Source organism: Nicotiana sylvestris, chromosome 5 (genome assembly GCF_000393655.2).
Source record: "Nicotiana sylvestris chromosome 5, ASM39365v2, whole genome shotgun sequence".
Taxonomy (NCBI): Eukaryota; Viridiplantae; Streptophyta; class Magnoliopsida; order Solanales; family Solanaceae; genus Nicotiana; species Nicotiana sylvestris.
In genome coordinates, this window is record NC_091061.1 from 175,481,044 (window position 1) to 175,493,373 (window position 12,330).

General features: G+C 35.6%; 1 long non-coding RNA gene across 1 annotated transcript; it reads left to right on the forward strand.

Moving 5' to 3' along the window:
- Positions 1 to 2,180: 2,180 nt before the first annotated feature.
- Positions 2,181 to 9,650, forward strand: LOC104212460 (uncharacterized). The gene is made up of 3 exons (XR_011407475.1): positions 2,181 to 2,237; positions 2,729 to 2,811; positions 9,391 to 9,650. It is a non-coding gene; the product is annotated as an uncharacterized lncRNA (long non-coding RNA).
- The last annotated feature ends 2,680 nt before the right edge of the window (positions 9,651 to 12,330 follow it).

The following is a 12,330-nucleotide window of genomic DNA, read 5'->3' on the forward strand; positions in this document are numbered from 1 at the left end:
GCAGGCAATCCAAAAAGAAAAGACAGACAAATTAATAGTTGTGTTGATAATGTTGACAACCCATTGTTAGCTAAATTTCTAGTGCACTACCTTTCATTAAACATCAGTAATGTTCCAGTGTTCATGCCTACAAAAGAATTCTCTAAGTTCCTATGATAGGTTTACTCCTAGCCCTAAGCCACTAAATACGCTAATCAGTTACACTTTTTTCTTTCGCTCTCTACTTTGATACATCCCATTCTCCCAAAGTTTCGTGGACCTCTTCCTCTAATATCAACTCTCTTTTTCTCCCAAAGTTTCGTGGACATGAATAAGGAGTCAACTTCAGTATATTTTTTCTTCTGAATTTCTTCTTCGACTGCTTAATTTCTTCTTCAGCGAATTGACTGCTGAATTTTTTCTTTAACGAATTGACTGCTGAATTTCTTCTTCAGCGATTTCTTCTTCATCGATTTCTTCTTCAGCGATCTTTCTCGTTTTCTTCTTCTTTCTCTCATCACTGCTTATGGAATTTACTATACTATTGTTACACTTTTTATTCCTGATAAAAAATTACTTATAAAGTAGTACTACTTTATCAGTACATGTTTTTTAAGACATTCTTTTGTCTGAATTGATTTATACTTTCTACCTTGCACTTTTATTTCCCTTGTATTGGTATAACTGACTAAGATTATGCAACATGTTTTTCAATATAAATTATAGTTTACTGATAAAATATTTTTTGGTTGATGAAAAAAGGTACCATTGTAGATCTTACATCTGTTTTGTTCGCAGGGTGTTATAACTCTGTAAAATGGCTGTATATACGCTTTCTCATGCTATGTACATACGTGTTTGAAGGTCGCTAGCTTGTGTTTGACAGGTAATGCAAAGAACAACCGCTATGTTTTTAAGCTACCAGATACCTTGCTACTTGCCGTTATTGACGTCCTTTTCTTTCTAATATTGCAGAAAATATGGACAATGCAACTCACTTTGTGTGACTTACTGGCATGTACATTTATATTTTTGTTAGCCGGTAAATATATTGGTCGTGTAACTAATGTAAATAGTGGGTTGAAAGACTAGCACTAAATATGACCTTTTTTTGGCTTGAATTTATTTTCTTCGCTCTACTATGTATCCAAGTTTTTAAGACTAAATCGAAACAAACTTACTGCTATCCAAAAGATTATTTAAACTGACCATGACGCACTTCGTCGCATAGACCATAATATTTAACAAATCAACTCACATATCTCAGTACATAATTTATCATAATGCAAGTTGATCCCTATAAAAGGTTATTTATTTTCTTTATAAATTAATAAAAGCTGCTATTTTTATCAAGTTTGGGCTCAGGCTCAGCACGGGCCATTTCCACTAGTTATAAGTAATAAATGAAGGTTTTGGTACGACGAAAGGGTATTTCTGTTAATATAACATAAAACATGGGCATTCTATGTGAATCTTTTATCAGTCTGTGTACACGCTATCCTCGACAGTGAAATTATGGTGAGATTATAGTGGGTTGTTGTCGTCCTTGTTTTTACCTCTCTCCATTGTTTTCTTCCTCTTCTGTATGTCTGCATTTTGGTGAGTTCTTCTTCCCTCTGCTCTTTAATTTTTCTTCAGTTTTGTTTCAATTTGTTTAGTTTCTCTGCTTATATTTTCTAGCCTCTATTTCATTCGCTGCATCTGGTAAATTTTTCCATGTTCATTTCCTTTTTTGCACTGATTTCTGCAAATCAGTTGTGTATTCCTTTGACAGTTTGTCGATTTTTCCTTCAATTTTGGTTTTCCTACTTTTTCGCATAGTTTCTAGCTAGATCTTTTACATACAGGCCTGTAATTCTATCTAATCCGCACATGCATGGTTGAGAATAGTTGACTGGTGCATGTAGTTGTATTATATTTTGGATTACTGATTGTTGACGTTTTCCTTTACTTTTGCCGCTGATAAATTACTGAAAACAAGCATATGCGAAAATCTGTCATTTTAAATTTGTTGTTGGAAGATTGGGGATTTGCTCTTAAAAAATTAGTTATTGACAGTATTAGTTATACTTATAGACATACTTTCATGGTGTTCTTTCAGTGTAAATATTGTATATTACGGTTTGAGACAACTTCGATTTTAATTGGGTTTTCTCTTCTTTTACTTTTTTTTTTGTATTCTACTCAATGTGAGAAAAGTACGAAGACTGATGAACCCAAGACGTTCAGTGATATGCCTGAAACAACATAACTATTTGGTAAGAATTTTATTTCTGTTTCTCTTTTGCTATTAGCGAGTAAATTCGGGTTGCCTTGAATGGTGTAAAGTTGTGCATTATTGTGAATTGAGAATTTTTTTTTATAGTCATACAAATATAGATATACTTCTTGATGGCTTAGAGCAATATTAGAATTTTATCTCTTGTGTAAGAAATGAAACAATATTAGAATTTTGATTACATATTTGTCCAAATGGATGTGTTGTTATTAGTAAGTTAAGATGGACATAGTAATAGAGTTGAGATGGTCAATATTTTTTTTTCTATCTATTTTTTTCTTGGGCCTTTTGTTGTTATTCTAATTGGAATAGAGTTCTGCTCAAGGAAAACGAGTTCTGATTTTTTTTTTTTTTTTTTTGCTTAATCTGATTGGTTAGGTTATAGTCTTTGTTTGCGAAACAATGGACTTTCTTGTTTACACGGTTTTCACCATTTTTTTTAAAATATAACTTTTATATTTCTGTCTTCAGTGTTCTTAAATCAACCATTGGTGCTTTAACTTGGAAAGAGTGTAAACTATTCCATAAGTTGCAGACATGCTGTTGCATGTAAGGTAATACCCTCATTCTTACCTTATTTGTTTTCAAAAGCCATATTCTATCTTACTTATTCAATAAATTGTGTAAAAAAAATAAAGGATGTGGCATAGAGAGTTGCATTATTAAATGCTATATGTAATTATTTTTATGAAATCTATATGATGTGCTTGACAGTTCAACAAAGCCAGTGAAACTTTATTGTATAAGTGAAGAGTTGCAAAATTGGATGTAGATATGTACAACATAGAGGTCAAGCATGTTGCCTCTTAGGATATTGTATTCTGAAGTGGCCATTACTCTTTCAAGATAAATCACCCATACATGGTAAAATATAAAGTTTTAAAGTTTGATTGTTTTAGCGACTTACTACTGTTGCGGAAGCCAAATGTATATAGTGTGAATAAGTCACAACTACTATACCAAAAATTTATGACAACCACCAAATAATAAATAAGACAATAAAACAATAATAAAGGGAACACCAGAATTTACGAGGTTCGGCTAATTTTGCCTACTCCTCGGACACAACCAATATTTTATTTCACTCCAAAAATACAAGTGAAATAATACTAAAGAGAGAAGATACAAATGCCTTAAACAGATGAGAAGGCAAATGAGAGGTGTGTTTCAATCCTAAACATTAGGCCTTCTTTTATAGGGGAAAAATCCCCCCAAACTTAACTCCCAACCAATGTGGGACTTTGGCATTTTGCCAAACTTCAACAAATCTCCACCTTGGCAAAATTCCACATTTTCAATTCTCTCTCAATAACAAATTTTGGTTGTGTCTTCATCTTCAATCTTCAGTGTTCAACAATGTTGATCAAATCCAAACAATGTTGAAACTTGACCGCAGTCACCACCTTTGTCAGCATATCAGCAGGATTCTCTGTAGTATGAATTTTCTTCACCGTGACTCCACCTTCTTCTATGATTTCGCGTACGAAATGATACCGAACATCAATGTGCTTCGTCCTTGCATGATAAACTTGGTTCTTCGCTAATTGAATAGCACTTTGACTATCACAAAAAATTGTGATACCTTTTTGTTCAACACCAAGCTCCTTTAGCAATCCTTGAAGCCAAATTGCCTCTTTCACAGCATCTGTAATAGCCATGTATTCTGCCTCTGTTGTAGACAAAGCAACTGTTGACTGCAAAGTAGACTTCCAACTAACTGGTGCCTTTGCAAAAGTAAACACATAACCAGTAGTTGATCTTCGTTTGTCCATATCACCCGCAAAATCTGAGTCACAATATCCAACTACAGACTGATTGTCTTCCTGCTCAAAAACTAACCCGACATCTACAGTATTATGAATATACCGTAGAATCCACTTCACAGCTTGCCAATGCTCCTTCCCTGGATTGTGCATATATCTGCTAATAACTCCAACAGCTTGTGAAATGTCAGGCCTTGTGCAAACCATTGCATACATCAAGCTACCAACAACATTTGCGTATGGTACCTTTGACATATACTCTCGTTCAGCTTCATCCATTGGCGACATAGTAGTACTTAGCTTAAAATGGGAAGCAAGTGGAGTACTAACTGGCTTAGTCTTGTCATCTATGCCAAAACGTTGAAGTACTCTCTTCAAATATTCCTTTTGAGATAAACAGAGTTTCTTTGAACGTCTATCTCTAATTATCTCCATGCCAAGAATTTTCTTTGCCTCACCCAAATCCTTCATCTCGAACTCCTTCTTCAGTTGAATCTTCAACTTATCAATTTCTTCCAAATTCTTGGAAGCTATCAACATATCATCAACATATAGGAGAAGATATACAAAGGAACCATCTTTAAGCTTGTGCAAATACACACAATGATCGTATTTGCTTCTCTTGTACCCTTGCCGCAACATAAACTCGTCAAATCGCTTGTACCATTGTCTAGAAGATTGTTTCAATCCGTACAACGATTTTTCAAGTTTGCACACCATATTTTCTTTTCCAGCAACTTTGAATCCTTCTGGCTGAGTCATGTAGATTTCCTCCTCCAAGTTTCCATGTAAAAACGCAGTTTTTACATCCATCTGAACTAGTTCCAAATCCAATTGTGCTACCAAAGCCAACATAATTCTAATGGAGGAATGTTTTACAACTGGAGAAAACACTTCATTGTAATCAATTCCCTCCTTTTGAGCATATCCTTTGGCCACCAATCTTGCTTTGTAGCGAACATCTACTTGGTTAGGAAATCCTTCCTTCTTTGCAAATACCCATTTGCACCCAATTGCTTTCTTTCCCTTCGGGAGATTGGCCAATCTCCATGTATGATTCTGATGAAGGGACTGTATTTCATCATTCATGGAAATCCTCCACTTATCTTCTTCTGAACTTTGGACAGCGTCTTTATAAGTAGTAGGAACATCATCAGCTACAATTGAGGTTGCACAAGCAACCGTCTCTATGAGACGAACAGGTTTCGTTATTGTTCTTTTTGGCCTGCTGGTTGCTATTGATTCAAGTTGTTGTTGAGATTCCTGAGTTGGAATCTCCTCTACTGGCTCTCCTTCCAGAGGGTAATCTTCATTTGTTTCCTCCTCTGCTTCTTGTGTAGGAAAAATAAATTTTCCCTCAAACTCCACCTGCTTAGAAGCACCTTCATTTTGTTTGGTATCTTCTGTTACCTTATTTACCATAGCAAATTCATCAAAGGTAACATCTCTGCTGAATATTACTTTCTTTGTCATAGGACACCATAAGCGATATCCTTTGACTCCAGAAGTAATTCCCATAAAAATAGCCTTCTTTGCCCTTGGATCCAATTTTGACTCTGTCACATGATAATATGCAGTTGAGCCAAACACGTGCAAAGAGTTATAATCTACAGCAGGTTTTCCGTACCATTTTTCAAATGGTGTTTTGCCATCAATAGCAGCAGATGGTAGACGATTAATGAGGTGGCATGCATATGTAATTGCCTCAGCCCAAAATTCTTTGCCCAAGCCAGCATTGGACAACATACACCGTACCTTCTCCAGCAAGGTCCGGTTCATACGTTCTGCCACTCCATTCTGTTGTGGTGTATGTCTAACAGTGAAGTGTCGGATGATGCCATCATTTTCACAGACCTTATTGAAATGATCATTTTTGTATTCACCTCCATTGTCTGTGCGAATACACTTGATTCTCCTGCCTGTCTGATTCTCCACCATCGTCTTCCATTTGAGAAAAATTCCCAACACTTCATCTTTGCTCTTCATTGTATACACCCATACTCTTCGGGAAAAATCATCAACAAAGGTTACAAAATAGTGCTTCCCACCCAATGAAGGTGTTTTGGAAGGACCCCAAACATCAGAGTGTACATAATCCAAAATGCCTTTAGTATTATGGATCGCTGTACCAAATTTAACCCTTGTCTGTTTCCCTTTAACACAATGCTCACAAAACTCCAAGTTGCAAGCCTTTACTCCTTTTAACAATCCTTGATCTGATAGAGTTTTCAAGGATTTTCCTCCAGCATGTCCCAAGCGCATGTGCCATAGCTTGGTTGCTTCTGCCTCTTTGTCGTCACTGGATGTTACTGTCGCTGTCCCAATAACTGTACTGCCACGATAGCGGTACATATTATTATTCTTCCGATTAGCCTTCATTACCACTAGTGCACCGGAGCATACTCTCATCACTCCATTTTCTGCAATGATTTTGAACCCTTTTGATTCTAGGGCTCCCACAGAGATGAGATTCTTCTTCAAATCCGGTACATATCGAACATCTATCAATGTTCTGATCATTCCATCATGGTTCCTTAATCGTATTGAACCAATGCCATATGAGGTAAGAGGGCTGTTATCCGCTGTGTGGATGACTCCATATTCTCCTTCTTGAAATTCCATGAACCAGTCCCTGTTGGGACACATATGATAGCTACAAGCCGAGTCCATCAACCATATGTCTGATGATGTTGATGACTCTGTTGTAACTAATGAGAAGTCTGAATCATCACAATCAGCTACATTTGAATCCATAATAGCCTTTCCATTGTTATGTTTGGCCTTATTCTTCAACTTCGGACAGTCTTTCTTCCAGTGCCCTTTTTCTCGACAAAAGGCACATTCATCTTTACTGGGTCTGGATCTTGACTTGGATCTTCCCTTCTTTGTCCTCGTTTGATTTTGAGGACGACCCCTCACAAACAGTGCTTCTCCTTCTCCGCCCTTCTGTTTTTCTCGCTTTCTTTGTTCATAGCTGTACAAAGCTGAACAAACTTCTCTGAGAGAAATTTCGTCATTTCCATGGAGTAGAGTAGTTTCAAGGTGCTCGTACTCATCAGGAAGTGACGCCAACAACATTAAGGCCAAGTCACCATCATCATAAGTTGTATCCATATTTTGCAAATCTGTGACCAACTTATTGAAACTGGTGATATGTTCATTCATCGTGGTACCAGGAACATAGGTGAAGTGAAACAGTCTCTTCTTCATGTACAATTTATTTTGACTGTTTTTCTTCAAAAATTTATCCTCCAGTGCTTTCCATAATTTACTTGCAGAAGTTTCCTTTGTGTATGGATATTTCTGCTCTCTAGCAAGGTAGGATCGAATGGTACCGCAAGCAACACGGTTGATAATTCTCCAATCTTCTTCTCCAATAACATCTGGTTTCTTTTCTTCAATGGCCAGATCTAGCCCTTGTTGAAAAAGGACATCTAGAACCTCGCCTTGCCACATCCCAAAATGTCCGGACCCGTCAAAAATTTCTACCGCAAATTTCGCATTTGACACAATTCTTGTCATAAGCGAAGATGCCAATGATGACGTATTGTTGACACTTGATGTAGATTCTTCTTGTTTATTGTCCCCCATATTTGACACAAATATTATTTAATAGCTGACGACACAAATCAAGATTATTTCCTTTCTGATGTAGAAGATCAGACTAAGCTGCAACTACAGAGCATACTCAGACAGAACCTTGACTCAGTTACCAAGATAAATCTTTTCTGATGTGGAAGATCAGACTATGCTGCAACCACAGAGCATACTTAGACAGTACCTTGGCTCTGATACCAATTGTTGCGGAAGCCAAATGTATATAGTGTGAATAAGTCACAACTACTATACCAAAAATTATGACAGCCACCAAATAATAAATAAGACAATAAAACAATAATAAAGGGAACACCAGAATTTACGAGGTTCGGCTAATTTTGCCTACTCCTCGGACACAACCAATATTTTATTTCACTCCAAAAATACAAGTGAAATAATACTAAAGAGAGAAGATACAAATGCCTTAAACAGATGAGAAGGCAAATGAGAGGTGTGTTTCAATCCTAAACATTAGGCCTTCTTTTATAGGGGAAAAATCCCCCCAAACTTAACTCCCAACCAATGTGGGACTTTGGCATTTTGCCAAACTTCAACAACTACCATATTTTCCTGATGAGATAATCGAGTATTTGATAATTGGTTATGCAGTATACTGCAAAAGAACTCTGGGATAGCAGAATATGTGTAAGTTAAAAGATGGAATGGTTGCTACTCAGTAGACTGGCTTAAAGCCCTAAGTTTGTTCGTGATAGGAGTATACAGATTACAAAATGCTTCCAAATAAAAAAGTAGTGCATTTGGAGTGCTGAAAACTGTTTTTGTTGCTATTGTGGATTTGCTTATTCTTGGCAAATTACACCTAACAAGAATCATCTATAAAGGAAGAATTAATAGTTTTTCCCCTATATATACAAGTGTTGTTTAAGGGCTTAAGAAGAATGGGTGTTAATTAGAGGGTCAAAACGTAGTACTTTTAGTAAGATATTAAATCACTTGACACTTGATGGATGAATAAAGGTCTTTTCTACTCATATCTGTCGAATATACTTGATACTAGCTGATATGAAATATGATAATTTCGCTCCAAGTAGATAGATCATTTTAGAGGTAACTTATCAACCATATTTTATTATCTTAACACTTTCGGCATGGCTTCTCATCATTTTAAATTAGTTGTGACGCTTTTGATTGGTGCGGAAGAGTTCCTTTCTTTTTGAGAAATAAAGTTGATGTTAAATAAATTTAGAAAGTGAACAACAGCCTATAAATGAGGCTACTCACTGAGATGTCTCTATACTGAGATGGCAAGATGGTTTTTGTTTTTGAATAAGATGACTGAGCTTCCTATATATCATGGGGTTATCAATTCTGATATTATACAAATCCAATATGAGTTGAGTTTTTTTATTAGTATGACACTAATAATCTATACAATTTTTTTTAGCGCATCATCTGGTCTGCTAATTTGGGTATAAAGAAGCATCTTGAAATTCTTTTGATGACAATTTTCTAAACTTTCCTTTGCCCCTCTTTAAAGAGTACAACATCTCTGGTCCATTAATCATACGAGGGGACGGTAGAAAAATTCATGAAACAGAGATTTATAGATAAATTGTGATTGTGGCTCTGAAATTAAAGTGTGATCCTCTGCGTATCCATGTTACCAAGGGATGTCTTTTCCTTTTATGCTTTATCTGTTTACATTTTAGTAGTCAATGATTTCCTGTGCTAAAAAATAGTGTTAGTAATTTTTGCAATGTTATAGAGTGGACATAAGGCACCTTTATATTTGAGTTTTCCTTGACATGTAAGTCTTCTTTCGATAAAATATGGAGCAAATGTGGACGCCGAGGACAAGCAAGGATGCATGGTGCTTGAATAAGCGTTGGATGAACCCAATATCAAATTTAAGACGACGCCCGGATGTAAAACCACCTGGTGTCATTAGCCATTCAATATATTCAACAGAAATCCTGTAAATATTTGATGTGAGGTGTGCTCAATTTATAACGCTGGCTGCTCCTAATGCTTGTTAAGTTATACTTGATAAGTTGTAATTTTTTAGACTAATAGGTTGGATAGTGTTCGAATTATCTTTGACATAAATGCTATATTTTCCTTTAGGGAGAAAAGTTACGTTGCTCTTTAGCTTCCAAGTTTAGCTTAGAGTGTGGACTGGAGTATTGGCCGAGCAATTTGATCTCCTAAGTCAGCCGCTTAACACAATCCGTTGATGGTATCCGCAAAGATATCTTTGTTTCCTTTATAATCCAAATGCCCTTCATTAGTTTAGCAGGAGCAAAATTTTAAAATTTTAGGGTGTGTTTGGTATAACGGAAAATGTTTTCCGTGGAATATATTTTCTTGGAAAATAAATAGTAATTTTATTCATTTTTCGGTGTTTGGTACGCAAATTAAGGAAAATGACTTCTCAAGAGGACGCACAAACTTCCGAACTTACAAATTTCATAAACTTTCAAACCGCTAAACTTTCATAACTGCGGAATTTCGAACCCGTAAACTTTATAATTTCTACACCCGTAAACTTCCAAACACATAAACCTCTGAACTCATAATTTTGGAATTTGTAAAATTTTGAACTCATAATTTTGAAATTTGTAAAATTTTGAACCTTTAAACCGATAAATTAAAAAATTAAAACTGAAAAATGTATTTAAAAAATATTTTTTTCGGGGGAGGGGAGGGAAGGGGGGTGAAAGTAAAAAAAAAACTAAAAACAAATTTTTTTTTGGGGAGGTGGGGGGAGTGAGGGGGGTTGGAGTGGGTGGTGCAGAAAAACGAAAAAAACAGAAATTTGAAATTGCAAAAAAAAAAAATTAAGGTAAAAAAATACGGGTGAGGGTGGAGGTGGGGTGGAGGGGTAGTAGGGTGGGTGGAAACAGAAAAACTGAAACTTAAAAAAAAAAGCCTTTTATGGAGAGAGGGGGTGGGATGAGTTGGTGAGGATGGGGAAGGTTGAGAAGGAGTTTTGGAAAATGTTTTCCCTTATCTTGATAAGGAAAATATTTTCCTCCAATTGGAGGAAAATATTTCCAAAAACATTTAAGCCAACCAAACATGGAATAATTGAAAAATATTTTCCGGAAAATGTTTTCCTTCGTACCAATTGGAGGAAAATATTTTCCAAAAACATTTAAGCCAACCAAACATGGAATAATTGAAAAATATTTTCCGGAAAATGTTTTCCTTCGTACCAAACACACCCTTAGTGAGGTTCGGTCCTCCCATCTTTATATTCTACCAAATTACACAACACAAATAAATAATAATGTTGGGTGCACGCCCGTGCTTTTAGCATGGGCACACACCATCTAGTAGTGTACAAAACTAAAAGTGATAGTGTACACTACTCCTATTTAATTGTTATATTATATATATAAGTGAACCTGAAATCTTGCTATTACTCTCATTCTATCCCTTTTTCAGAACCAGCTTCTCCTCCACAGTCCACACCAACTTTTGCTCCTCTTCCGAAATCTTTCTCGTTCTCTCCCTTTCTCAGAACCAACTTATCTTCTCCAAATCAACTTTTGCTCCTCTTCTTCTCCAACTATGAAAACAATTGAAAGAGTTTTGTTGATCACATTTTTCTTGCTTTCCTACTCAGTTTGTGCAATGTTCTTTATCTTTGATGGTGTTGCGATAAAACATGAGTACCAATGGATCTGCAAAACTATTGGTATTATCATGTTAGGTTTTCTATGTTGGGTGGCACCACTCTATAATTTTCTGAGAGATTGTTTCTTGGATGGACCTGCTATTGAACAGAGGTTTGCAAAACTTTGCAACCCAGTTGGTCCACTCGTGAGTATTTTCGTGGCTTATGCACTAGATGCAAGGGCGGCTTTAGGGTAAGGCAAGTGAAGCCCTTGCCTTAGGCTCCCAAAAAATTAAGGCCCCAAAAATAAAAAAACACTACTATATTATTATATAATATATACTCCATAATTTATATTTATATAATTATTAATAAAATATTTTAAATTTTAATAATTTTAACATTTGTTAGACGTAAGATTGAGTGAGTTAATCGGATAAATTTTTCTCACTAAATTAAATAATATATTTACTTTCTCATCAATTTTATTTTTCTTTCTTTATGTATAGTCTTTTTTCATGGTTCTTACGATTTTACTTTCTAATTTCAACTCCAGTTCTCTAAATTAACTATTTTTTGTCACATTTGATTGATCCACACACTAGAAAGTAAGTTCTTTTGTGTCTCATCTTTTTTAACTAAGAAATTACCAAGGCAAATGTCGCAAGGTTCAAAACATGATGAATAATGGGTTCACCCTTTACCATTTTCCACTTAGGGAAGAATTCAATACCATATGTCGCGCGCCTAACTCATACATCATGAGTTGTGCTCTCACCACTATATAAAAATCACGTAGGTTTTTTTTGTGCCTCAATATTATATGGATTTTATAAAAGACGTTTCAGGGTCTTTTTAATATATTTTAGTTTAGGCCATCGGTTTTGTTGAGTCACCCCTCATTGACAATCAACAATTATTTACAGACTACTGCCCCACTATAAACGTACTGTTCAACCAGCTTCATTCACATTTGGTAACTTAATGATACACTCACAGCCTTTAATGCTCTTATCATTGTTGCTTTATTTTAAGTGAGACCCTATAAATTTTATTGAGAATGTCAGGGTCAGATAAGTGGCTCTAGTAGGAGACTAGTAAAGCCTTGATTTAGGTCCCCCAAAATTTTTAAT